Raw genomic sequence first — 23,120 nt, 5'->3', positions numbered from 1 at the left:
CGACCCATGTATGGCCAGCTTAACTTCAGCTTCTTTAATTAGACTTAGACAATAAAATGTAGAAGCTGATTAGTTACTATGCACCAGTTTTAATAAATCTCCCCCATGGAGTCCTCTTAGGTAGGCCATACACGGTACATATTTCTTTCCTGCAACCACAGGTTTTGTATCCAAAATAGGAGATTCAAGAGCAAAAAAAAAAATTGTGTTGCCAGCTGGCTACCACAACTCACCAAGGAAACGTTTAAAGTGATGTGATGCTGAATTCAAGTTTACAATTGTTTGAAGTTTAAAACTGACCCCTTGGGCCATCGGGCCAGGGTCCTTGGAAAATTCAAGTGCTGTAATGTCAGACCCTTTGGGACCATCAGGTCCGGGTCTTCTGGGAAATTATTTTTGTGTGCTGGGTCCCTTGGGCCATCTGGCCAGGACCGTTTGTGGATTACAAATGGCTGTGTGGGACTTCATCCACAGTCTTTACAGATGAAGATGTTGCTATAGAATTCAAGTGTCCGAGAACTTTGGTGGGGGTGCCCTGCTGGACCCATGTGATGTTTCCCTGACTCAGCAGGACTGTAGGTCATAAAAGACTGTGGCCTGCCCTGGTTTCCTTACTGAAGTGATTGAAAGGACGGCAGAGGGTGCTGTACTTCACTTCAACAAAAAGGACTCTCTCTAGATAGTTAGTGTTAGGGGACAAGCTCTTCCAGATAAAGGAGGACCCCGGCGTGTCAAGACACTGGTTGGCAGAGGCAGTCAGGGAAGGAATGGAAAAGGTCGCTCTTGCAACCAATGAAGGAGGGTCTTTCCATTCAACTGTTCAGATAATTAGGCTTGTATTTCATATGTGATGTAATTGACTAACTTTTGCTTCCTTTTTCTCTATACAGGTGGGACCACCTTAGAGATAGACAGTCAGGATATTTCCATTGTATTTTTCTTTGCTGTTCTCCACCAAGTGAGTTCATTTGGTGGGGGGTTCATCAGTTACCCTGCACCTTAAACTGTGTATCATACATGTACAGCAGAGTGTAAAGAGGGAAAAAGTGTTCCCCTCTGACTCTAGGCAGACCCCCAGGGGCAATCCTCAGTACTCACGACCTGTGTAGGCTTTTTCTTTTTTTTGACAATCCTCAGTTGTAGTACACAGGGTGGGGCACTTGGACATACTCCCCTTGACATTTTTGACCCGAATGGACCAAGCATGTCTTGACCCGCCTGGGCGACGGACCTCCACCCTATCTATATAGATGGAGCGCCCGTAATACCACTGGAATTTTACTTTGTTAAACTTCTCCTTTAGTCTTTCTTCCGGAGAGTCACGGTAGGGCTTTGGGACAAGTAGAAAGTCCCAGACTAGTTCATCACACCAGAAGTCCCAGAATTTTTCTACCAGAAGCATTACCTCCCTGGGGGCATAGGGGTAATCATAGCCGTACGCCAGTGCAACTTTCTTCTGCATCCACCGCTGCATCCTGGACAACCGGGGAAGGGTCCTCCTGTTTTCTCTCCCTGGTGGAGAAAATGGGGTACATACCCTCTGTATCATTTCCTTGTACGCTGTGTCTGGTCTCTGGCCCTGGCAATGTTCCCCGGTGGGGTGAGGTCTGGGACTCTTGCAACATAGGTGTAGCAGAACCCCAATTTCTGGGCCAGTTCCCCCCTCTCAATAGCCTCCTTGGCTTCCTAGTCTACAGGCACAGTCACTTCGGGACCTGGGGAGCTGCTCCCAGCCTCTGACTACCCATTCCCACTCGGTCTCATCAATCGATCCCCACTCATCCATGCCGTCTTCAAATGATCCGTACTTCATATAGAATGATGGGGAATCGACTCTAACAGGGCATCTCCCACCCTCACTGCTGGTGCTAGAAGATGGCACCTGGGTGACTTCTATCTTGACAGGTTGTGGAACAGTAATAGGGGCGGATCCCATTAAGGCCTTTGCTTTAGGCATCTCTGGCCACTCTCCTACAGTTTGGGTGGACACGGATCCCCTCCCTATGCAGCTCTGCAGCCAAACTCCCTTCCTGCAGACTGTAGGCCCACGACTGCTGGCAGGGCCTCCAGCTGCATCATCAGCCTGAACATGCCCCTTCCTGCTCTGCGGAGGAACTTTAACTCATTCCCCGTCACCTCCTGGGTGAGGCCGGTCTCCCACATAACAGTAAGCTTCCTTGGATGGCCCTCCCCTTTCTCTGCCCTGAGCAGCAGATCACCACATTGCCCACATTGAACCCACGCCTGCACTTTCAGAGTAATGTTGGCACACTGGGGACATTCCACTCCAAGGAACTCTCAACCTCCTCCGGTGCACAATGTGAGTCCGCCGTCCGGCACCATCCAGATACCGGTATCCCAGACTAGAGGGGGATCGGGCTGTTGGATCTGCTCCTGGCTTTGCTCCGCAGGGTTTCCGCCCATGGTGGCAGTAATAGCGGGAACACTCTTTGCTCCTCTGATGAACGACATACCTCCTTCTCCTACACGTGTTTCCCGCACAGCCACACCCGAAGGAGGGGATATTAATAGAGTCCCCTGGATCACTCCTGATTGGCCAGAGGTTCCCACTATCTCCACCCTTTTGCCATATTGGGCGGTTACTCCTCCCACTGGGCAGACCTGCACATGGCGCGCTAACTCTTCCCGGCCTGGCGCTTGAATAGCAGTTCCGGACACAAAAATTTATTTTTTTAGTTTTTCTTTTGCCGTTGCAACTGGCCCAGTAACTAATGGTGAAATCCCAGACGAGCTCCCAAATGTAGTAAGTTTTCCAGGACTGTGGCCTGATGTGGGTCTGCCATTGTTACCGGTTACCTCTCCAGCCCATGAGAGCTGCGACCCTGGGGGTGAGAACTGAGACATTGACAACTCCGGCATCTTTGTTTTGTGGTTTTATTGTAGATAAGGGGATGGGAGAAGGGAATGAGTGGGATACTCCTTAGGCTCCACTAAATACACTTGGGACTTTATCCAGGAAAAATGTCTGTTAACGCTGCCTTGACGCCAGCCGACGCTAGCCAACGCTTACTGACTCTCAGAACACTCTGTAACTTGATAGAAGTGCTGAATCTTCGACTTTAAGTCCAGAAAATCCAGGACTGTGAATTATAGGACCACTGACACTGCTATACTGCAAAGTCACTGACTACCCCCCCCCCCCAATCTTGCACTGGCTTGGGGTAGTTTGTTGTAGGTTCCTGTATGGCTGCAACTTTCAGCTGAAACTCTATACTATTCAGGGCCCAAACTGCAGGTGCCCCCTTTAACCTTGAACTCTTCGGGGGTCACTGACTCTGCACCCCCTTAGAAACTTCAGGGTCATCAACCTAGGTACCCCCTTTCCTCAGCTAGCTGACACTGGATCCTAGAACCTCTTCCGGAGTGGTCCCCTCTGACTCTAGGCAGACCCCCAGGGGCAATCCTCAGTACTCACGACCTGTGTAGGCTTTCCTGGGACTGGACGCCTCTTGCTCTCCGCAGGTTCTCGGCACACTGGATCCCCTCAGCTCAACTCAGCACTCTCTGGATTCCCAGGGGACACCCTGAGACATCCACCTCCTCAGACAGGAGGAGAGACAGCCATTCTCTCCCTCCTGGGACTCTGCTCCCGCCAAAAACACTGTGTCACGCACTTCCCCCAAACTTATATCCACTCCCAGAATCCTTTGCGGCATAATCTGCCTCCTGCGGAAGTTACAAGCTTGAATGTGTCCCCTGATTGGGCTTCCTCCCCTACCCTATGAGAAGGCTCTCACAGAAGCCAGTGGGGAGAGTTCCCCTTCAGCAAAACACATCTGGAACCCACGACACCCTAACCAACAGAAATCATGGCCCTGCTGTTGCTAGTCTGCCCTGCATAATTAGCACATTATGACAGACTTACCTGTCAAAGAAGCCCTCCGACACTGCACTGTCAGTGCTCCAGCTGGTCCTGGAGGCTTCTAGCTTCTCTCGCCTTTCCTTGAGGGTCCATTCACACCTAAGCCTAGTGCATCAACAGATGCTGCACCACCCTTTTTTTAGCTTCTTTGTGTGCTTTTGTTGGCGCGTTTTTGGAGTGGCACCATTCATTTGAAAACGCTCCCAAGAAGCTCATGTACCAAATTTTGGAACAGAGCCAAAAGCATTTGGCGACAAAATCGCACCTTTTTGGGGTGGCATTAAAGAGGTTGTAAACCCTCTCTTTAAACTTGTATCTATAGGTAAGCCTTTGATAAGGCTTACCTATAGGTACTGTAATATCTCCTAAACTTGCACCGTTTAAGAGATATTTACTCCTTCAGAGCCCTGTGCCGAGATCGGTGGCTCCCGCGCGCATGCGCGGGAGTGACGTAATCGCGCCTCCGGCCAATCAGATAGCCGGAGGATGGGAACCAGGATGGCCGAACATGTTGGCCGCACTGTCGCTGAATGGGCGGCACTGCGGGGGCTTCGTTCTATGGTAAGTATTTCATAATGAGCTAGTATGCGATGCATACTAGCTTATTATCCCTTTGTCTTACAGAGTTTTTTTTTTTTTTTTTTTTCATTTTTTTCAGGAGGGTTTACTTCCTCTTTAAGAAATAAACCATACCATATACTTTAAGAAATAATGGCATTGCAAACAAAATTCTGGAATCGTGGACAGAAGCGCGTGAGTCCAGTACGCTCAGGTGTGAACGAAGCCTTAGGGTTCGCTCTGTTCCGCCCCTTTATAACCCGAGCTGTGATTACATCACATGCTTGCATATAGCAGTCGCTTTATCACAGCACAGAGCGATGCTGTATATATATTTTGAGCTGTGCATTACTGCTGATGGACAGGGAGAAAACCACTAGCGTTTCTTTTGTCATATAAACCTGCCTGTTAGCATTTTGTTTTTTAAGCACAGTTTAACTCCCTTTAAAGCGGAGTTCCACCCTGGGAATAATTTTTTTAATAAAAATACCCCCGGGACAGTCAGGGCTAGTACATTCCACAATGGCTAGCCTCTGATCTGTCCCGGGTTGCACTTACCTTTTAGGACAAATACTTACCTTGAAAAAGTATTGTCCAGCGCTGCCATCTCAGGTGTGGGCAGCTTGAAGCCAGCGCGATCCTCTTCTGCGTCCTCTTCGGTCCCACGATGCACTACACCGGCCCCGCCGTCACTTCCGGTGCGCGCGCGTCATCCCTCCACAGCTTCTGGGCATGCCCAGAAGCTGTTTAGAAGGGAATGACGTGCGCGCCCCGAAACTGACGTCGGGGCCGGTGCAGGCGCAATGATTCCTGGGAGCAATGACGTTCAGCTCCCAGGAATCATTGCAAAGCCAGGAAGTGACGACGGGCTGTGGCCGACGAGGGGAGGAAGAAGGAAGTAAGGTAAGTATTTTCTTCTCTACGAGGTAAGTAAAAAAAAAAAAAAATGCGATTATCCATTTGTTTTTCAGGTGACCCGGAGCGAGAAGATGGAGGTAAGTATCATTTTAGGGTGGAACTCCACTTTAAGTGCTTTCTGTATTCAACAAATTTGCCAAAAACCATCTAGGTCGCTAATTATATATCTATAAATAATGTCAGACGTTTGACATAGGGAAGAAACTAGAATGCATCCTCCCAAAATGTACTTTGGATTTTAATTTAGCTGAAGTATTGATGGAAATCCCTGCACACACACACACACACAGTACAGGTATCTCCATCTTCTAGTAATGTCTGAGCTGCAGCCTGCAGTTCGGTGCTCGTTTCCTCTTCCTTAGCCAGGAGTGTAAAGTGATTGCCGAGTGGATCGCTCGCACTTCATTTCGCCATGTTGGTGTCACCGGTAACGAGGATTGTGAGAGGACCTGTCTCCAGAAGTGAGTGTGATATGATTATTTGTCCCTGATGTCTAAGGAACCTAATTTATTATAATATTAAGTTACAGGATGTTAAAATAATACATAACGGGTCCCTGTGACCCCCATGTATGAGGCAGTCCTCCACCGATGTACCCCGTGTACTGCCGGGGATTTAATGTGGGATCACTGATTATTTGTATACTTAGTCCATAGAAAGGAGATTTAAATCTCCGCTGTAATAGACAGCCAAAGTGACCCGGATGACATTGGCAGCTGTAGGTAATGACTGATCTTCTCCACTAGAGGGCGTGTGTTCTCCGATAATAGTAATACCCGAGGGGATGACCTACAGGTTACTTTAGGATGCTAAAGGTGGCTCCCTATTCGGCCAGCTTCTTATTCGAATGCAGACGTTAGCCTCTTTTTTCATGATAATGTCTTTATGAACAAAAGTGATTATTTACTTTCTGCAAAGTTGTTTATAACAAGTTCATTTGGCAACAATTCTATCTCCCTAAGGCTCGGTTTCCACTGTTGCGACTTGCTGTGCGACTTGACACGTCAAGTCGCACAGCAAGTCAAAAGTCATTCATTTCTATTTGGCCCATTCTCACTGCCGCAACTTGAAAAGTATTTTGTGCACTACTTTTGGGCCGACTTCAGTGCGATTTCCTTCTATAATGAGGGACAAGTCTCACTGAAAGCCGCGAACAAGTGAACACTACAGAGTCGCGCTAGAAGTAGCGCGACTCTGTAGCCACAGCAGTGGAAACCGAGCCTAACTTCCATGTATTTAACCAATTCTGGACCAGAAGATTTTCCCCCTTAATGACCAGGCCCTATTTTGCGATTTGGCACTGCGTTACTTTAACGGACAATAGTGCGGTCGTGCGATGCTGTACCCAAATAGAGTTGATGTCCTTTTTTTTCCCCACAAATAGAACTTTCTTTTGGTGGTATTTGATCACCTGTGCAATTTTTTTTTATTTTTTGTGCTATAAACAAAAAAGTGCGACAATTCTAAAAAAAAAAAACAAAAAAAAAAAAAAAAAATTTCACTTTCTGCTATAAAAGACTCAAAAAAATTTAAAAATCAAAAATGTTAAACATTTTAGGCCAATTTGTTTTCTGCTACATATTTTTGGTAAATAAAATCGCAATAAGCGTATTTTGATTGGTTTGCGCTAGAGATTGACCGATTATCGGCAACACCGATATATCTGGGGCCGATATGCACTTTCCCGATATATTGGTTACCGATATTGCTGATATTTAGGGAAAGTGCATTACCGAGGCATCACCCCGCTAACTGTGTCCATAGCCGATGGTCGGCTGACTTGTAATGACAACCGATGTGGCTCACATTACAAGCACCCCCCCCCCTCCCGCGGCTCGCCCGTGTATCCCGTCCCACCTAGAAACCCGGGCATCCTACCTCCACCGCTGCCGAAGAGAAGACCTGGGTCCCCATGTAAAAAACCCGGTAGTGATGTCATGACATCACTTCCAGGTATGAATTAAAAAAAACTGACAGTATTCAAAACAGCCAAACTTGGCGTTTTGAATGCTTTTCAGTGCTGAGGAGGGGTTTGGGGTCTTTTAGACCCCCAGATTCCTCCACAAGGAGTACCTAAAAAATAAATAAAATTAAAAAAAAAAAATTTTAACCACTTGCCGACCGCCGCTCGACTATCTACGTCGGCGGTCAGCCCCTCACAGGCAAAGTGACGTAGGGCTACGTCACTAGCTTGTGAGGGTCTAGGGAGCGAGCGCGCGCCCCCGGAGGCGCGCTCCCGCTCCCGAGTGGTCACGGACCCCCCCCGCGCGTGTGACCGGCGGACCCGATGTCCGCCGGCCACTCTGCGATCGGCGGGGGAGAGGGAGAATGTCAGGCAGCTTGTGTAAACAAGCTGCCTGTCATTCTCCTCGCTGTATGAGAGCTGATCACATGGATCTACTATGTAGATCCGTTGATCACTCTGCATACAGCTGAAGCCCCAGCCAATCACAGTTAGAATCACGCCCCTAGGGACACACACAGCCCCTCCCTCTCAAATAAAGTTAACCCCTTCACTACCAGTGTATTTTTACAGTAACAGTGCATATGTATAGCACTGATTACTGTAGAAATGTCACTGGTAACCCCAAAAGTGTCAAAAATGTCAGTCAAGGGTCCGATCTGTCCGCCGCAATGTCGCAGTACCGCAAAAAAAATCGCAGATCGCCGCCATTACGCGTTAAAAAAAAAAAAACAACAAAAATGACAAAAATCTTTCCCTTAGTTAGTAAACGCAATAACTTTTGCGCAAACCAATCAAAATACGCTTTTTGCGATTTTTTTTTTTTTTTACCAAACATAGGTAGCATAAAACAAATTGGCCGAAAATTTTAAAATTTTGATTTTTACTTTTTTTTTGGGGGAATTTCATATAAAAAAAAGGGAAAAATATTGCTATTTTTGCAAAATGGACGCTCTTTTTTTTGTTTATAGCGCGTGATCAAAAAATCGCACAGGTGATCAAATACCGCCAAAAGAAAGCTCTGTTTGTGGGAAAAAAAGGACGCCAAATTCGTTTAGGTACAGCGTCGCACGACCGCGCAATTCTCCGTTAAAGTCACGCAGTGCCGAATCGCAAAATACCCCCTGGTCGGAATGGGGGTAAAATCTTCCGGGGCTTAAGTGGTTAATGGCCGATACCGATTTCCGATGACCAAAATATCGGAATCGGCATTAAAAAAAATATATATTGGTCGATCACTGGTTTGCGCAAAAGTTATCGCTTCTACTAACTACAGGAAAGATTTGTAATTTTTTTTTTTTTACTAGTAATGGCGGCGATCTGCGATTTGTTGTGGGACTGCGACATTGCCGCGGACAGATCGGACCCCTCACTGACATTTTTGACACTTTTGGGGGTACCAGTGACATTACTACAGTAATCAGTTCTAAAAATATGCACTGTTACTGTAATAATGACACTGGCAGGGAAGGGGTTAACACTGTGAGTGATCAAGGGGTTAAATGTGAGCCTGGGGGTGTGTGGCTTGTGAAATGATCACAGAGACCTGTGAACCTATATAGAAGGATCACAAGCGCTCTGTGATCATTCCAGAGAGAAGGACGGTCAGCTGTGTTTACAACAGTTGACCGTTCTTCTCTCTCAGCAGATACCGATCGCGGGTATCAGGAGGCAGTCAGAGCCGCCTGTCCCGTGCATCGGAGTCCCCGCTGCCGAGTGGGGACGGGAGCGCGCGGTGCACGCTCACCCCCTAGCTGCAAGCGCGTGACCGACGTAGGTCAATGTCAGTTCGCGCAGGAGAGATTTACTGCCGCAGTAAATAGGCGGCGGGCGGTCGGGAACCAGTTAATGAGGTAACTCAGAATAAATATGTTTTTTTTCTCTATGAAAACCATTTTGGCTCACCCAGATGTGACTTGTTTTTTCATATAATTGGGCATCCCTCTATTAGTTAAAGTTCAATTTGGCCTGAGCCAAGTTATTATCATTATACAGGATTTATATAGCGCCAATAGTTTGTGCAGCGCTTTACAACATGAGAGAAGACAATACAGTTTACAATACAATTCAATACAGGAGGAATTGCAGGCCCCTGCTCGTTAGAGCTTACAATCTAGATAAATCTAGTGATATAAATCATAAAATATGGCACCAAACTTTGGCACCATGACAGCCATACATTTCAATGGGAAATTCTAAATAAGAAAACAAGCGATTCCTACATGAAAACCATCTTGGCTCGCACAAATGCCACTTATTTTATACTAATTGGGCATCCTTCTATATAGAAAATGTAAATTTGATCTGAGCCAACTAATATAAATCATAAAATTTGGCACCTTGACAACTATGCCATTCATGCATAGTTCCGAAAAAGAAATCCCAAAAAAGAAGCCAAGCTATTCCTATATAAAAACCATCTTGGCTCACCCAAATTCCACATTTTGTATACTAATTGGGCATCCTCCTATATAGAAAAGTTCAATTTGGCCTGAGCCATGTGATATAAATCATAGAATATGACACTAAACTTGGCACCATGACAGCCATGCATTTCAATGGGAAATTCCAAATAAGAAGCCATGCTATTCCTATAGGAAAACAATCTTAGCTCACCCAAATTGCACTTTTTTACACTCATAGGGCATCCTTCTATATAGAAAGTTCAAACTGGCCTGAGCCAAGTGACATAAATCATGAAATCTGGCACCCTGACAGCCATACATTTCAATGGGAAATTCTGAATAAGAAACCAATCAATTCCTATATGAAAACCATTTTGCTCGCCAAAATTCCACTTTTTTATACTCTTTGGGCATTATTCCACATAGAAAAGTTAAATTTGGCCTGAGCCAAATGACATATATCATGAAATATGGCACCAAACTTGGCACCTATCCATGCAGTTCAATTGGAAATTCTGAATAAGAAAACAAGCAACTCCCATATAAAATCCATTTGGTCTCAACCAACTTTCACTTTTTTTTTATAGAAATTGGGCATCCTTCTATATAGAAAATTTAAATTTTGCCTTAGTCCACTGATATAAATTGTAAAATTTGGCACCTTAACAACCATGCATTTCAATGGGATATTCCAAATAAGAAGCCAAGCTATTTCTATATGGAAACCATCTTGGCTCCTTCTATAAAGAAAAGTTCAATTTGGCCTAAGCTAAGTGACATAAATCATGTAATATGGCATCAAACTGGGCACTCTATCATCCATGCATTTCAATGGGAAATTCTGAATAAGAAACCAGGCAATTCATTAATGAAAACCATCTTGGCTCACTCAAATTCCACTTGTTTTATACTAATAGGGCATCCATCTTTATAGAAAATGTAAATTTGGCCTGAGCGAAGTGATATAAATCATACAATTTTGCACCCCAAAAGCCATGCATTTCAATGGGAAATTTTGAATAAGCCGCCAAGCTATTCCTATATGAAAACCATCTTGGCTCACCCAAATTCCACTTGTTCTATATTCATAGGGCATCCTTCTATATAGAAAAGTTCAATTTGGTCTGAGCCAAGTGATATAAACCATGGAATATGGCAACAAACGTGGCACCCTGTCATTCATGCATGCCATCTTGGCTCACTCAAATTCCACTTGTTTCATACTAATTGTGCATCCTTCTATATAGAAAAGTTTGATTTGGCCTGAGCCAAGTGATATGAATCCTAAAATATGGCACCAAATTTGGCACCCTGTCATCAGTGCATTTCCTTGGGAAATTCGAAGAAGCCAAGCTATTCCTATATGAAAAACATCTTGGCTCACCCAAATTCCACTTGTTTTATACTCATTGGGTATCATTCTATATTGAAAGTTTCAATTTGGCCTGAGCCAAGTGATATAAATCATAAAATTTGGCACCAAGCTTGGCACCCTGTCATCAATGCATTTCAATGGTAAATTCTGAATAAGAAACCAAGCAATTCCTTAAAGAGGTTGTAAACCCGTGCATTTTTTTTTTCACCCTGCAAGAGAAAGCCATAATGAGCTAGTATGCATCGCATACTAGCTCATTATGCAATACTTACCTTAGAACGAGCCCCCGCCGTGCCGCTCACTCACCTCTATGACGGGCGGCATGTCTAGTCACCCGTCGTCCGGGATCGCGGCATCCGGCCATCTGATTGGCCGTAGCCGCGGTGACGTCACTCCCGCGCACGCGCGCGAGAGCCGACAGTCACGGCACGGGACCCTGAAGGAACGGCACGAGCGGCCGTTCCTTCAGAGCGCATGCGCCAGAGACGTCACTGGCTGCATGAAAGGTAAATATCTCCTAAACGGTACATGTTTAGGAGATATTTACAGTACCTATAGGTAAGCCTTATCATAGGCTTACCTATAGGTACAAGTTGTAGAGGAGGGTTTACTTCCTCTTTAAAGCGGAGTTCCACCCAAAAGTGGAACTTCCGCTTTAGGGAGTCCTGACCCCCCGACATGCCACATTTGGCATGTCATTTTTTGGGGGGGGGAGCGGGTACCTAGTTTTGACAGGTACCCGCTCCCACTTCCGCTCGGAGCGCCGCGGCGCCCTGAGTGGAAGTTCTCCTCTCCCCCTCCCTCCCTGCAATCTTCTGGGACACGTCAGAGGTCCCAGAAGATTGCCGGCCAATCACGGCGCGCAGCGCGACTAACGCATGCGCAGTGGCTACCCGGCTGTGAAGCCGCAAACTGTAACAGCCGGGTGCCCACAGCAGTGATGCCGGCGCCAAGGGAGAGGATCGAGGCTTCGGGCGGCCGCATCGCTGGACCGTTGGACAGGTGAGTAAATGGCTGGAACTCCGCTTTAAAGGAGTTGTAAAGTCAGAACGTTTTTTTTATCTTCATGCATTCTATGCATGAATATAAAAAGCCTTCTGTGTGTATCAGCCCCCCAGCACCCCCTAATACTTACCTGAACCTGATCTCTGTCCAGCGATGTCCAAGAGGCCCTCGGCCGTCCGGGACTCTCCCTCCTGATTGGCTAAGACACAGCTGCCAAGATGGTTTTCATATAGCAAAAGCTTGGCTTCTTATTTAGAGTTTCCCATCGAAATTAATGGCTGTCATGGTGCCATACTTTCCGATTTTATATAACTTGGCTCAGGCCAAATTGAACTTTAACTAATAGAAGGATGCCCACACTAACAATAAGGATAGCTGATGAACAGTCCCTCCTGTGGGTCTGTGGGAAGGTGCAGCCGAGGGGCCTGTTAAATATAATGGCACGTTGTTGGTGGCTGCACTTTTTCAGAGCTCTCTACACAGCCAGCAATTACCTGTGATGATTGCTGCTAGAGGTACCTACCCACTAAGAGCTGCTACAATTTGCATTAGCCCTAATTGCCGGTGTGAATATAGCCTATGTATGTGCTGTCTGGGGGAGGTGGGGGGAGCAGTTTAAATCTGTGGGGATGCAGCCCACACCAGCACCCCCTAGATCCAGCTATGCAGACTTTACTTATCTGGCGCCCCTGCATTCCTTGCTGCTGGTGCAATTGCAAACATGGCAGCCCCGGCATTCCTCCATGCTTGCATTTGCCTGGCTTGTCAATGTAGGCTGCCAGGGCTGCTACAAATGGGCCAGGGCCGCATGCTGATCTCTCTGGTGCAGAAGGTTGGACACCCCTAGGAAGGACACCCCTGTGCTAAACTAATGCAGCAGCAATGGAGCTGATTTACTAAAGGAGAAGAGCATGTTTGTAAACCCCCCCCCCCCCCCCCCTGTGTGTTTGTACCTGTAGGTATGCCTATAATAAGGTTTACCTATAGGTACTGTGAATATCTCTTAAACCTCCACAGTTTAGGAGATATTTACTGTATACTGTGATGATGATGTCATCGGCGCATGCGCTGTGAAGGAACGATCGCCCGTGCTGTTTCTTCAGACCCCTGTGCCGTGACTGGCAGCTTCCACGCGCATGCGCTGGAGTGACGTCATGCGGCTCAGGCCTGTAGTACAGCCGGATACCGTGGACCCGGAAGTAAGACTGGTGAAGATGGATGCGGCCTCCAGCGGGGACTACAAGGGTTTCGTTTTGATGGCAAGTGTCACATAATGTGCTAGCATGTGATGTATACTAGCACATTATGCTTTTACTTTTCAGGTAACAAAAAAGAAAAATGACTTTACTTCCGCTTTAACACATCAACTTCAATGACAACATGTTTACTCGCTGTCTAATCTAATCTATCCACTCTATGATGCAGTTTTAGCCACTTGCCGACCAGCCACCGTACTTGTACTGCAGCAGGTCGGCTCTGTCCTGCGAAATGTTGTACTTATACGTCGCTTCCTGAGACAGCTAGTGGGGGCACACGGGGAGCCAATCAGCGGGTCCTGCAAGTGCCATGTCTGCCGGGCACCCGCAATCGCTCCCCATGGAGACAGAACTGTTCTGTTCTGTCAGAGATGAACACAAGGATTCTGTGTTCCTCCTATTTAGGAACAAAGATCTCTGTGTTCATCCAGCAAGTCCACCCCCCACACAGTTAGAAAGCATCCCCTAGGGACACATTTAACCCTTTGATCTCCCCTGGTGTCAACCCCTTCCCTGACACTGTCAGTACAGTAACAGTGCATATTTTTAGCACTGATTACAGTAGCAAATGTAAAAAATGTCAGGTGTTCGATCTGTCCGCTGCAATGTCGCAGTCCCGCTAAAAATCGCAGATCTCCGCCATTACTAGTAAAAAAATAAATTAACAAAAATGACAAATCTTTCCCCTAGTTTGTAGACGCAATAACTTTTGCTCAAACCAATCAAAATGCACTTATTGGGATTTTTTTTTTTTACCAAACATATGTGGCAGAATACATATTGGCCTAAAATGATGAAACAATTTGATTTATAATTTTTTTTTTTTATTGGGAATGTTTTATAGCAGAAAAGAGAATATTGTTTTTTTTTTTTCAAAATTGACAGTTTTTATTTTTTTATTTATTATAGCATAAAAACCGCAGAGGTGATCAAATACCACCAAAAGAAAGCTCTATTTGTGGGGAAAAAAGGACATCAATTTTATTTGGGTACAGCGTTGCACGACTGCGCAATTGTCAGTTAAAGTAACACAGTGCCGAATCTGAAAAAATGGCCTGGTCGTAAGGGGGAAAATCCTTCCGATCCAGAAGTGGTTAATGAGATATGTTGCTCACTTTACCTGTCAGTGGTCATAATGTTATGGCTGATTAGTGTAGGTTCACTAACATTATTTACCTCTAATGAAGTGTATCCCACTGCTTGCTTCTTTGTGTAGAAATGTTACCTGTCCACTTCACATTACTGAACTTAGGACAGGAGTAACTTCTCTGCTAACATTTTAGTACTTTGAAAAACTCCTGACAACCGCCCGCCCTTTTCTGGTCTCTTCTCCATTGAAAGTCCTTGTATTACTTTCACAGAATGCAACATGTTCTGTGGGGGAGAACACGAATGACCGGAGATGATGTGAGATTACAGTGACTGGGTAGATGTATTTTAAATAATACAAAAATAAATGCAAGACATGTAAAAGTTTTAGGTTTTCAAACACCTTCTGTTAGTCAGTATTGTTTTAAAACAAAATAGTTGAGGCCTTTCCTGCCATAGGGTGACAACTCTCTGCCTTTGTCTCCCAGTTGTACTCGGGCATTGTCACTCTGTGACACAGGCTTCCATCGAAGGCAACAATTTCAACATATATTACGTAAACCATGATCTATTGTTACCAATAGGAAACATGCCCTGAGTAATGCCCTACAGCAGTCGCTGGCATGCATGCTAAGAAATGTAACAAAGGATAAAAAAATGGAGAACAAATCTTTTTATAAATTAAAAATTGGCAATTGTTTATGATACACAGTGCCTTTGCAAAATAAATGTCGTTTTAGTAGATGTTTAAAGTTGAAGTCAACCCTAAAACTAAAGTCCCTGCATCTACAGACATCCACAGCTAATGCCCCATACACACGTGCAGATTATCTGCAGACTTTTGTCTGCAGACTTACCTTTTCTATGCAGTGCAAGGGCCTGCCGGATTGCATACAAATTGAAAGTGTTTAGGTTTGACCTCATATTATATGGTTTTGGTAAGTCTGCAGACAAAAGTCTGCAGATAATCTGCACGTGTGTATGGGGCATTACACTAACCTATCTAGAAATCAGTATACTTACCTTTTTTGAAGGTGATCCGACCCGATACTGAGCTGTCAGCCGCGGCTTCGCTGTGGAGGCGGGTGCAGAGGACTCATCCGACAACGGAAGCCCCATAGTAAGTCTATGGGTGACGTCACATCTCATTAATTTCATAGCCGTTGTCGGCCATGCCCTCTGCAGAGCTTCCCCTGCTGGAAACCGGATTAGATTCAAAAAAGGGGAGTATACTGATTTCTTCTTTACAGGGCTAGATAGGTTAATGTTCGATCGTTGAGGTCTATAGATGCAGGGATTTTAGTTTTAGGGTGGACTTACATTTTAAATTTGCATACAGGGTTTCCAAATTTTACTACTGTCTGAGTCAAGATAAATTCTCCCCAGAACATCTTGGCAACACACTTAGTAAAATATCCTGGGGAATGTTGTGGAAACACATAGTTTTGTGGCCAGCATGGTCCCAAATGACACTCCCATGATCCTGTAGGTCACAGCTATAAGTCCCGGTTCACACAAATGCGATGGGGGAACCCTGCGAATCCATTGCGGGTTACCGCATCGCATTCAACTCGCAGGCAGTTCACACTGCCATGTGCGAGTCGCTGGGGGTGTCAGTAAAAAGTTAATGACACCCCCAGATCAGTTTGCATATCGCAGTGCGAACTGTCTGTTCGGACATGAATCGGATCGCATAGGTGTAAACACCTATGCGATCCGATTCTGGTGCGGACCCCAAAAAATGGTTCTGTGCCAGTTGTGTCCGAATCTGATGCGAGTATGAGCTGTGTGGCTGAATTCGCATCGCATGTGATTTGCAGAGCAGTGCGCTCCGAGTCACATGCGATATCTGTCATCGCATATATGTGAACCAGCGCTAAAGCCACTCCAATCAGTCAATGATCAGATATGTCGGTAGCTTTTTTTTTTTTATTATTATTTATTAGCTAGATTTAGCACACAAAGGGGTCAGTTTTAAAATGTTTTCACCGAACTTTCACATTTGTTTCTAATTGGATTCAATTGGAAAATAAATCTTGGGTAAAAGTTGTGTGCATCTTATGTGGGCTCTATTAATATTAATCTGGTCTCACTGTACATTCTGGGTATATTCAGACTGCCAAGCAGGAGTACACAACTACACATGTGAAAGTGTCAAATTCTTGATGCAATTAACATGCATATCTTTAATTTTGTGTCATTTCAGTTTTTGCTCGGTCGATGTTTACAGCAAAAAGATATGACCCTTCAAAACCAAACTGGTTTAATGTCAGCCTAGCGTTTGGAACTTCATTCGCTCTTTGGGGTCTGGTAAGTATTTAACGTTGGTAAAATGAATCCATTTTCTGTATTTTGTAGGGGGAAAAAAAAGTACCTGGTGTTGTGGTAGGCAAGAATTCTTAGATATACCACCATACATGCCTTGTTCTGTGAAAATACGATAACTCAGACTTTCACGAAAGGGGGGGTTCCAATAAAATGAACCAGCACATCTTTTTTGCTATTACGGCAGGTTTGTGGAACTACACTTTATGCATGTTTTCTCAATCATGCGGCACCCCCTCCTTATCCTAAAGCTGCTACTTTCCCTAGAGATGTGTCCCTGAGTGAAAGAGGGTTACCTGTCATGACATTTAGTGAACTAGTATTTTACAGACTAAAAATAGACATGATAAATTAAAACAACAAAAAATAGCCTCAACAGCTACAAATCCATTTTGTGTGCACCAAATACTGTTAAAAACCCATATATTGCCTTGTAAGGCTACATGGACACCAGTGATTAGGGCCGCTGTGAATTGAAGCAGCAAGAATCAGTTTCCTGCTGCGGCTCCCAGTGGCTTGGTGTGGCTGCCAACTCTGTTCACTATAATGGCAGGTCAGCGGTTGGTGCACAGCTAGCGATTACCTGCGTCCAGCAGCGATCCCCAAAGGGAATCGCTGGCTAAGTGGACAACCTGAGAAAAGCTGTCATTAGTGAACAGGGCCGGAGGCTGCACCTTGCCGCTGAGAGCCGCAGCAGGAAATGATTCCTGCCACTATAATTTGCACCAACTACAGGAGGGGGTGGAGTCTAGACCAGTCACCTTGCCCTAGACAAAGAACAGCAATGACTGGTCTTGATAAAGGAAACTCCTGCACAGAGGTAAAGTATAGGAGTTGTTTCATACTGAATTGCTGCAGAGCTAAATAATGATTTAAAGGGTTTAAGAAATCCAATAGGCACTGTTCAGGGCAGAAGAGGTAAAATGACTGCATATGTAAAATCACCTCAAAACAGAATCCTCTGGGTACCTACTATATAGACAGGTTATCACTTTACTGTCAGCACAGGTTTACTTGAAGGCTCAATGCACACTAGACACTAAAAAAAACGCTGGATAAATAATGTTAATATTTAACGTGTTTTTTTTTTTGTAGTTTTTAGGAGCATTTGCAAAAGAGTTTAGGAGCTGTAGCTTTTTTAGTTAAGGAGCAGGCCGTTGCCACGTCCTTGACAATGGATGACTCATCAGCTGTCAGTGGAGCTCCCTGCTGACAGCTGAATGTAAATGAAAGAGATGCTGGCCATAAAAATTGTAGAAAGGGATTGGTTGGTGAAATAGGGAGTTAATGGTTAAGACCGCATCCCGAAACAAAAAAGGCTAGAGGAGAACCCCCAATGGGACTTTTAAGGTCTTAGACAATCATTTGCTACTAAAGTAGCAGTAAAAAAATAGTAGTAATAGTTTTATATAAAAAAATAGAAATTTTTTATTACAAAGATAATAAAAGGACAAAGAACACATATATAGAACATGTAAAGACAAAACCATAGGGTGGCTAACCCAAAAATGACCACATCATGTAAATAGGGTACATAATAGCAAAACAGACAAAAATAAAGCAAAAATAGAAGAAACAAAAAACCAGACCCTTCAGGTCTGGTATAGATTTTAAGGGGCACCCCACACCAAAAAAAAAAAACAAACAAAAAAAACAGTGTGGGGTCTGCCCCCAAATCCATACCAGACCTTTAAGCCTAGTGCACACAGGTCGAATGTTAGTCGGCATCAGCCGGTTCAGTAAAACCCATCTGACTTTCGGCCCGTGTATGGCAGCTGGTCCGATAGAAGCTGGCTGACCTGGAAAACCAGCATCCGACTGTCTCCCGGTCAGCGCTCTCAGCCAATGGCCGTCACCCTGTCAGTACACAATAGAACAGCTGGGGAGATTGCTGTACTAACATTGGATTGTTAGTACAGCGGCTCCGACCGGCTGTAAGTTTTTTGAAAAAAAAAAGTGTTGTGCACTAGGCTTTAGGTTTGGTATGAATTTTGAGGTGAAACCGCTAGGGAAAAAAAAAAACACTTGAAACCAGTGCTTAGCTGTGTTTAGGAGCTGTCAGCGATTTTTTTTTTTCTGCTGGCAAATCGCTCCCAAAAATGTGAAAAACATTTTTTCCTGCTTCTAGAAGCTGAAGCTTGAAAAACGCTTCTAGCCTACATTAGTAGCTGCTAGGAGCTTAAAAATAAGCTAAGGTACATGGAGCCTAACAGAAAATAATCCTCAACTGGGCATGAACAATATTGTTATAAACCTAATGGAATTATTAATACCGCTCTTTGTTACATTTTTACAGCTATTCAAGCAGCACAGTGAAGATGTTGCAGAATATAAAAGAAGAAATGGGTTGGAATGAACCAATGATACCATGATGTATTATAGGGTAAGTATAAATGAATGTAATGCATTAACTTATGTATTACCTGCTGTTTCCATTGTATGTTTTTTCCCTTCTATATAAACTCATACTTTTGGTTAGAATATGCAAATTTTGACTTTTTAATAAAAAAAAATAATAAACACTGTATATTGAATTGTGAACTATAAATTAATGGAAGCCAGTCCAGGGTAAAGCTGATCTCCAGCTTTCAGTAAAAGGTAGGGAAGGGTTAGAACCTCTGCTGGGTTTTTATTGATGTGTGTAACCCCTGCTGGGGAGATTGGCTTCCTGTTTGTCCTGGTAAACACTGTTGGAGGGACAGAAAGTGATGGAAAATCCCAAATAAAAGGTTTTCTTTGAACTGAACATGAGGTACAATCTTATTAAGAACTTGCTTGTTGTGGTGACAGTTGCCCCAGAGGGGAATTGGCCAGACTTTCCAGTTGTTCTCACTGCCTCTTGAGTCTCTGGGGCACAAACTAAAGGGAAAAGGCCAGCAATGGTACAAAAAAACCCATGGCAGGGGTTTTTATTATCCACAAATGTATTCCTCTACCCTATCCAAAGCAAGAAAAAGTTTTAGTTTTTTGGTCAGGCTCACATCTGAGCGGGTGCAGAAATGCATGTAATCGCACGCCTTCCTGCACCAACCGAGAAAAATGTGCTGCTGTTTGCCCGTGCAAATGCAGACGCTGGAAACTACATAGATGGTAAATCTACTTTTAAAGTGATTGTAAAGTCAAACTTTGTGTCCCCGATCCTCCTCTTCTTGGGTCCCCTGCTGGCGCTCCGATGACTCCTCTTTTCGATGTGCCACCATTATAGGAAGCTGTTTCCTATGGTGGCACACCGGCAGGCTTAATTCAGAGCCATGCTGTCTGTGTCTATGGAAGCCCCGCCCCCTGCTCCCTCATTACAGGATTTGATTGACAGCCATAGGCTCCCGCTGCAGGACTCTGCGGCCTAATCACAGGATCCCTGATGGAGCTCGTCATTCGTGACGATTGAAGTCACGAATGAAGCAGCTCCACACCTTTGCACATGCTCGATGTACCCACTGAAACAACGGACGCCATCTCTAATACAGGCACAGCTATGCTGAATCTCAGCCATACAGACGAATGCAATTGAAGAGCGCTCTAACTCCTGTGAGAGACATGAATCAATAAATACCGATACTGGGAGTAAGCCTGGCTTATTGTGAGATGTACTTCTATGAGCGCAGAGTTTTCCTCCTATGTCCCAGCAAATGGATTCACTCAGATGATGGTCGCATATCGGTTGGATGAGCAGATTCCTCGGTCTGGTTCTACTATTGCTTTGTTTACAGTGCTGTTGCACCTCTTGTTGCCTGTATTAGCATCTGGAAAATCTGATCTTTATCAGTACATTATATGCTTGTATATTTATGGACGTCCCAGGGTACTGAAGATATGAGACTTCCATTTACACAGTAAAGCGCTTAACCATATCCATTCAGTCCCACTGTTTATGCCATTTACCCAGATGAAGAGTAATCATACTCTTATTGTGTGACTATATATCGTCAGATTAGTCTGATATGTATAACTACTTGTTTGCTGATCTGTTCCTACTATTGAGTACCTTGAATTACATGGGAAACATGCTGGTCTGTGGAATTAAGAAGGGAAAAAAAGCAGCGCTTACATCAAAAAATATCACATAAATTAATAAAATAATTAAAAAACCAAAACATTTGAAATCAAAAAAGCTGCAACCAATTGTGTAGGACAGACACAATATACACTGACAACAAAGAAGAGGTTGCGCTTATTAAATAATATTAAATACGAATAGTGATCTATAAAATTCCATTCCAACAATAATAAAACAGGTTACAGGGTTCAGGCTTCATCAATACCCAAGGTCCATAAATTTTATAAATAGTCCATAAATTTGTGTAAAAATATTGTTGAAAGAAATAAAAAAAAAAGAAATAAAAACGAATGTGCATTCATGTGGTTCTTCAGTGAAAAAGAGCAACACCACCACTCGTGAATCTGTCACCTGAAATAGATGGCTCCTTACCAGATACTTTGACCATAAAGGTTTTCAGTGCTTTATGATAGACACCACCACTCCCTTCTCTTCTTAACCACATCCCGCCCGCCCTATAGCAAATTAACGGCGGGATTGTGGTTGTATTATCCTGACCGGACGTCACATGACGAGCAGAGCGGCGATCGGTGATGCGAGGTGTCAGTCTGACTCCCTGCATCTCCGATCTCGGTAAAGAGCCTACTGACGTAGGCTCTTTACCATGTGACCAGCCGTGTCCAATCACGGCTGGTCACATAGTAAACAGGAAGAGCCGTTGATCGGCTTTCCTTAGTTCGTGCCTGACCGGGGGGGGGGGGGGGGGGGGGTCGGCACTGGTAATCAGATCATTGATTACCAGTGCAGACCCTCGGAGGGGTGCCACTAGAACCACCAGGGATGCCCACCTATGACCCCAGGGATGCCCACTATGGCCACCAGGGATGTCAATCAGGGCTCAGGGAGCGCCCCATTGCCCTCCCCATCAGTGCTGCCCGCCAGTGCCCTCCCTATCAGTGCTGCCCACAAGTGCCCATCATTGCCATCTATCAGTGTCGCCCACCAGTGCCCATTATTGCCCACCAATGCTGCATATCAGTGCTACCTATCAGTGCCTCCTCATCAGTGACTGTCAGTGCAGTCTCATCAGTGCTCATCAGTGCAGGAAAAAACGTATTTATTTACAAAATTGTATAACATAAATAAAACTTTTTTTTTTTTCAAATTTTTTTTTATTTGTTTAGCAAAAAGGAAAAAACCCAGAGGTGATCAAATACCACCAAAAGAAAGCTCTATTTGTGGGGGGAAAATGACATAAATTTGGTGTAGGTACATTGTTGCATGACCGCGCAATTGTCATTCAAAATGCAACAGCGCTAAATGGGGAAAATTGGCCTGGGCAGGAAGGGGGTGAAAGTGCCCGGTATTGCAGTGGTTAAGGAGAGAAGGGAGTGATTACTGACTGCTGCTGGATCTCCAGACTGGGATCTCAAGCTTGTCTCCTAGTCCAGAGATTTTGGTGGTGTCGATCATAAAGCGCTGAAGACCTTTATGGTCGAAATTTCTGGTGACGGATTCACGAGTGGTGGTGTTGCTCTTTTTCACTGAAGAACCACACGAGTGCACATTAGTATGTATTTCATTTATATTTCTTTCACCAATATTTTTACACAAATGTATGGACTATTTATGAAATTTATGGACATTTTATGTATCACTATTATTATTTAATATTTTTTTAATTAGCTCAACCTCTTCTCTGTGGTCTGTGGAATTCCCCTAAATGTATTGTAGGATGACTATGTCCTATGTGTTGGAATTCTGGCATGACTCATACTTTTACATATACAAATAGAACTCTAAATACAGTGACTTCAATGGCTGCACATGTTGCCTTATCAGACAAGATTCAAAACTATGTTTCTGTAATTTATTGGGATATAAGGCCATGTTTGGGGTGCTTTTTAAGTTCTTCATAACAGTTACATACATTCTAAAATCTTTCTATATCTTATTTTCTTACAGATGAATAGAGCTCCTTGCTTTGATGGATTTGTATGCTGTTCAGCCCATTTTGTTGTTGTGCTCTTCAATAAATATTAAAATATCCATTATGAATTATGATTACTTTCTTTAAGGATAAGTTTGACCTGAAAATCCAGACTCTATTTTTCTAAGGAAAAAAAACAGTTTATACTCTTTAAAGGGCGAGTAGAGTTTTGAAAAATAATCACATTTTGCTTTGCCCATCTTATCAAAGTAACCCAAAGCAAATCAAGCTTCAGATGAAGACATCCCACATTGACCAATGTAGAAGCCTCCCTAGTGCTGGACTTGTTTACATCCTATGGCACTCTGGATGCGATATTCTGATGTGTACTGACTGGGCCCAGCCATAAAGAATAA

General features: G+C 44.3%; 1 long non-coding RNA gene across 1 annotated transcript; it reads left to right on the top strand.

Annotated features, from left to right (window-relative positions):
* The first annotated feature begins 5,675 nt into the window (after positions 1-5,675).
* On the top strand, positions 5,676-22,825 carry LOC309544473. Its single transcript, XR_014224855.1, has 4 exons — positions 5,676-5,820; positions 16,659-16,762; positions 19,074-19,160; positions 22,740-22,825. It is a non-coding gene; the product is annotated as an uncharacterized lncRNA (long non-coding RNA).
* Positions 22,826-23,120: the final 295 nt, after the last annotated feature.

The sequence above is a fragment of the Pelophylax lessonae genome (genome assembly GCF_965119305.1).
Source record: "Pelophylax lessonae genome assembly, chromosome: 1".
In the NCBI taxonomy this organism is placed as follows: Eukaryota; Metazoa; Chordata; class Amphibia; order Anura; family Ranidae; genus Pelophylax; species Pelophylax lessonae.
This window is presented reverse-complemented; position numbering and strand designations above follow the sequence as displayed.